At 40.3% G+C, this 6,333-nt stretch overlaps 1 pseudogene; it reads right to left on the bottom strand.

The window, feature by feature from the left end:
• Positions 1-2,505: 2,505 nt before the first annotated feature.
• Positions 2,506-2,624, bottom strand: LOC112484175 (annotated as a pseudogene).
• Positions 2,625-6,333: the final 3,709 nt, after the last annotated feature.

Here is a 6,333-nt window from a genome sequence, read left to right as displayed (position 1 = left end):
CAAGCAATAGTGTTATCACTTTTGAAAATTTTTGCCAGTCTGAGAAAGTGGTATCTCTTTATTATCTCAATTTTCATTTCCTGACACCCAGCCCATTTGAGCATCTTTTCATATGGTTTTGGTGACTTGAATTTACTTTTCTGTGTACTGCTTTCACATTCTTTGTCCCTTTTTTCCTCTTGGATTGTCTTTTTCTCAATTTGTACGTGCTCTTTGTCATTTGAACTATTGACTTCAAAATTTGTGGTATGTTTTGTCACCCAGAGTTTCCAGTATTGCTTAGGAAAAGTCTCTTTTGTCTTCAGGCCGTATGTGTAGTCACTTAGATTTCCTAGCAAGATTTCTATTCTTTTATATTTGAGTATTGTATCTACCCGGAATATATTTGAATATATTTTTGTTTAATTCATCAGCAGAGGGTCTACCCGGCTTTTTTTTTTTTTTTAATTTTTAAAAGGTTAATACATTTGTCTTTATTTTCTAAGGCAGGAAAATGAGCTCAAAGTTTTGGATAGTTTTCAAGGGTCCACCTGTCTTTTTGGATGGATATTCATGGTTGGGCCAACACCACTTTAAAAGTAAATCACCTTCTTCCCTGGAAATTAAAATGCCACTTTTTCATATGTAGATATTCGTATATCCTGGGATACGGTCGTGGATGTTAATTCTTTTCTTACTCATCTATTTAACGATCCATTTTAAACTTCATCAATTGAATTATCTCCCTCTTCCTTGTTACATTTGTCTTGGCTATTCTTTCATATAATTTTTATCCAATTCAAGAAAAATAATTATCCCTTCTCCGTGGAGATGTTGAATGTAATTGCATTAAAGTCATAAATTAATTTGTGAGTAATTTTATATTTTATCAACGTTGACCCATCAAAGATATGGTGTGTTTTTCTATTGCTTTAGATTTTGCTTTATCCCTTCAATGAAATTTTATAATTTTGTATTGTATCTGTGCCATTTTCATTAAACTTATTCACAGGTAATTTAGAGTTTGACAGGAAGGTAGGGAGTAAGGTGGGGTGTGGTTATGGGAGGGATTATGAGGAGATCATTGCCTCTTTTTTCGTTTATTTCCTTTATCCATTCCATTCTAGAATCCCAACCATCCTAGAGAGTTTGGTGTGTATCTTTTTCTTTGTTTCTGACTCTGGAAGATGTAGTTTGTCTTATGTGCACGTGTTTTTCATTTATCTACATGGTTTTGCGTTATCCCTAGCTCTTATTTCTTCTTTTCTCTATTGGCATTTTGTTTCTTGCTTAAATCAGAATCTTCATGTTTTTATTTATTTTTCTTGAGCTATAATTCACGTACCATAAAATTCATCCCTTTTAAAATGTACAGCTCAGTGGTTTCTACTATCTTCACAAGGTTGTGCAACCATCACTTTAATCTAATTCCAGAACATTTTTATCAGCCCCAAAAGAAAGCTCAAACCCCTTAGTAGTCACCCTTCATGCCCTCTTCCCATCGCCCCTGGTAATCAGTAATCTGCTTTCTGTTTCTATGCATTTGCTTATTGTGGACATTTCATATAAATGGAATTGTATGGTATGTGACTTCTACGTCTGGCTTCTTTCACTCACTATATGATTTTCCAGGTTCATCCGCATTGTAGCATGTGTCAGTGTTTCATGGCCTTATTTTACCATATGGAGGAATGAACAATTTATTATCTATCATCAGTTGATAGACATTTGGGTCGTTTTCTCTTTTTGGCTATCATGAGGAACTTGGTTAGGAAGAGCCATCCAGGTTGCTTCATGCAAGCCAAATCTGTTACCCCCAGCTGCTCACAGGACTCTTGCCTGTATATTGCCCACCCCTCTGCCCAGCAACGGACCCCAGGCCCCCCCAAATCCCCATCAAGCAAAATAATGATGCGGTGAATGTGACTGTCCCTCTTTTTTATTTTCTTCAATTTATTTTTTATTATAGTTTCAGGAGTACGACATAATGATTCAACATTTACGTACCTTACGAAGTGATCGCCACAATAAGTCTAGTATACCCGCATAGAGTTGTAACAGTTATCATTGACTCTATGCCTTACGCTGTACACTACATCCCAGTGACTTATTTTATAACTGGAAGTTTGTACCTCCTTATCTCCTTCCCCTTTTCCACTCATCTCTTCAACCACCTTTCCCCTCTGGCAACCATCAGTTTGTTCTCTGTATCTATGAGTTTGTTTCTGTTTTGTTTGTTCATTTGTTCTGTTTTTTAGATTCCACAAGTAAATAAAATCATAGTATTTGTCCTCCTCTTTCCAACTTATTTCACTCAGCTAATATCCTCTAGGACCACCCACGTTGTTGCAAATTGCAAGATTTCATTCTTTTTTATGGCTGAATAATATTCCATTACATATGTGTATCTTTTTTATTTTTATTTTTATTTATTTCTTTTTTATTTTTCAGTTGTGGCAACCCTTGGTTGTCCTCACAGATTACAAAGACCTTGTCAGCTTATAATCCCTTATTTTTTTATTTTTTCGCCTACTGCACCTGTTCTTCCTAGGTGGTCTTCCATCCAAGTACTCACCAGGCCCGACCCTGCTTAGCTTCCAAGATCAGACGGGATCCCGCTTGTCCAGGGTAGCATGGCCGTAAACATCTTTTTTTATTTTTAAAACAGCAATCTGACACAATGTAATATGCTGCTAAATTTTACACCTGAAACTTACTGGATTTTGTTAACCAATGTCGCCATAAAAAAAAAAAGTGCGGGAGAAAACAAACAAAAAATAAAATAGCAATCTGGTCTTCCATGATTGATCTAATCAGTATACTGTATCTTCTGCTATTTCTCTGAAAATAATAATTGTGAAGTTATGTCGCATTTTTTTCTCCTTGCATTGTTTTGTTTTCCTGAATTTTTTTTTCCTTATGTTTATTCTGCTCTCTGCCTCTTATTTTGGAGGTTTCCCTAAATCTTTTATTTGAGTGTGTGGCACCAGGGCCAAAATGATTGAGGGTGGGGGTCATGTCAGTGGGGAGTATCAATGAAGGTGAACTTTCTCAGGGGTCTCCTCAAACGTCAGTATAGGTCTTTCCTCCAGAATATTTGGTTTCTCCAGAAAAGACACCCAGCCCCTGTGGAGAAGGAGTTGTGGGGAATACCCTTGGGGTTCTCGGGGCCCAGCAGGGAAAGGGTTGGCAATCTCTCCAATACAGAAGCTCTCAGCCCATCCCTTGTTTTCAACATGGCGCCTCTTCCTCCTTCCTCATGCCTGGTACCTTCTAGGTGGAAGCTAATTTCATCAGAGAATCAACTTCCTACCCAGCAAGAAATTCCTACCTATTATTTCTTCAAATACTGCCTCTTTCCTCAGTAGTCTTTATTGATAACAGATTTTTACTGAGCACCTAAGTAACAAGCTTCATTCTAGATACCGGCAATACAGCACTGAGCAAATCAGACACTCCATTCCACTTGGAGCTCGCCCATTCTAGTTCCTTCTGGAAACTTCTCTAGTGGAATACCTGGATTTATCCTTCATTTTTCTTAAAATTTTTTTTCTCCCATAGTTCCCATATCTCATTAACTAGCCTTATATGTATATGATTCTTTTTCTAACCACCTGTTTTTGTTTTATGATAGTAGACATTTTTCCATATCTATAAATATAGACCTATTACATCATTTTTTTCCCCAATAACCATGTAGTATTCCATTATGTGACCATAGCATTACATACTTAACCAATAATCTTGTATTGAACATTTAGGTTGCTTCTGATTTCTTCTTCATATTATATAATATGTATATAGCTATATTATATATAACTACATAACTATATGCATACATATATGTTATATGTAGCTATATATTACACACATATATCATATACAAATCTATTATATGTATACAACATATGTATTATATATTCTACCTATGTTATATGTATATACATATGTATATACAGCTATATAAAATTCTTGCTAAAACTTTGATTAAGTAATTATTTTCTAAGAATTGAATCCTAAAAGAAAAATTTCTGGGTCAAAGGCCATTTATTAAACTTTTGGATACCTGTTGTCAGTTGCCTTCTAGAAACATCTTTCTCCAAATGGGCTAAGGAGGGCTCCAGCAAGTGACCCTCCCCCCGGGATCCTCGAAGTCAAATACCATCTTGGGGAGATAAGTTAATGAAAAATCACATGCAGGGGCGAAACTGGTCGTGAGAACAGCCCAAGTGTCACAAACACTGCGTCTGTGGCCCCAAACAGGAAGGAAGGGGTGGGTAGGGGGGGTGGGTTGGGAAGTGACCATGGCCTACTAGGGTTATTGACATGCCAGGTGCAGGGACACAAGAAACCATCGTCCTGGAACCCAGGAAAAGAGCAAAGAACTCTGGCTGGAATTAGGGGGCCCAGCCAAAGCCTGGAAATCTGCTCCAATGGGCTCCGCCCCTTCTTGCGCCACTCATAGACCAGATGCCTGGGTCGCCCCATGTCTGGGGCTTTAGTCTGGGTGCCGACATGGGCCCCTGAGTCTGGGGCGCTGGGCAGGCTAGATGGGATGCCTACCCCATCACTATACAGCTCTGGGCTCTCGGGTTTAATCTGAGTTTTTTATTTATTTATTTTTTTAATTGCTGTCATCTTTATTTTTCACAAGAGCAAACTTTGGGGTGCAGAGAAGTTGAATAACATGTCCTAGGCGGCCTAGATGGCAGAGCTGGAGCTTGAACTCTGTCCTGTGACCCTGCAGCCCATGAGCTCAATTCCTGTGTGCTCCTGCCTCTTGGGGGAGGGGCACAGCTTTTTGCAATTTACACAAAAGCATCCTACATCATAGCAGGGGCTTCCTGCGCCTTTGAGGGAGCTTAAATACATCGTAAGTACAGTACGGTTCTCGAACAATGCAGGGGTTAGGGATGCTGACACCCATGCAGTCAAAAATCCACATGTAACTTTTGACTCCCTAAAAATTTACGTATTTACTAATAGCCTATTGTTGAGCAGAAGCCTTAAGGAAAACAAACAATAGCTGAACACATATTTTGTATGTTATATGTATTACCGTAAATTAAGTCAGAGAAAAGAAAATGTTAAGAAAATCCTATGGGTTGCCTGTGAGTTTTTTCAAACTGTCACTAATCTCCAAATATTTTTTCCAATGTATTTATTGTAAAAACCTGCATGTAAGTGGGCCTACTCACTTTAAACCGTGTTGTTCAAGGGTCACCTGTAATTATGATCATGATCACTAATGACTGCTATGTCTGAACTTCCCAGGCCCTGATACAGTCCAGCTTGTGGGCCTGCAAAGCCGATATCTCTTGTGGTCTCAGGGACCTCCCTCTGCTCCTTGGAGGTCTGTCCCCAGCCCCCCAGCCCCCGCCATGCCCACCTGCTCATTCGCCTGTGCCTGTGCTTTGTGGTTCAGGGGTGGTTTCCTGGTGAAAATGCTCTTGTAATCTGCCCCGGAAGAGAGAAGAGGAAGAGAGAAGAAGAGGGGCCCTGGCCAGCTAAACTCTCCCTTCCCAGCCTGAGCCTCGGCCCCAGCCCTGACCGAGTCACCTGAGCCTATCTCCCACCCCTTTAGGAAAGGCAATGTGCTTTTTTCATTCCTTCGCTCTGTTCGCTGTTGGCCAGACACTGAGGTTTCTTGTCATGGAGAATCTGTGCCCAGAGATAAAAGCCTCTGAGCTCTGGGTGCCAGCCAAGTGGCATGAATCCAGGTGTCTTGGAGATCAGCCTCAGCCAACAACGCTGATGGGATATAATGTCTTTGGCAAATATTGGTTAAAGTTTCCAGGGACAGAGCTGGCACTAGGGCGTGCGGAAGGGCGTTTTTTAGGTGTATAGTTCAGTGGCATGAAGCACATTCACAATTCTTGGGCGACCATCCCCACCATCCGTCTCCAGAACTTTCTCACCTTCCCAAACTGACGCTCTGTCCCCATTAAACACTAACTCTCCTCCCCCGCCCCCAGCCCCTGGCTCCAGCCATCTACTTTCTGTGTCTATGGATTTGACTGACTCCTCTAGAGACCTCTTATGAGTGGAATCCTAAAGTATTGGTCCTTTCGTGTCTGGCTTATTTCACTGAGCAGACTGTCCTCAGGGTTCACGCATGTCGTAGCCCGTGTCAGAATTTCCTTCCTTTTCAAGGCTGAATAATATTCCATTGTGTGGATGGACCACATTCCGTCTATCCAGTCATCCACCGATGGGCACTCGGGTTGCTTCTACCTTTTGGATAATGCTGTTGTGAACATGAGTGTGTCAATAGCTCTTGCTAAACTTTTTATTTTGCAGTGATTTTAGGCCTACAGAAAAGTTGCAAAGATACTGCAAACAGCCTGATTTCCC

The sequence above is a fragment of the Pteropus alecto genome, unplaced genomic scaffold, assembly GCF_000325575.1.
Source record: "Pteropus alecto unplaced genomic scaffold, ASM32557v1 scaffold37, whole genome shotgun sequence".
In the NCBI taxonomy this organism is placed as follows: Eukaryota; Metazoa; Chordata; class Mammalia; order Chiroptera; family Pteropodidae; genus Pteropus; species Pteropus alecto.
Note: the sequence above shows the minus strand (reverse complement) of the source record. Positions and strands in the feature narration are given on the sequence as shown.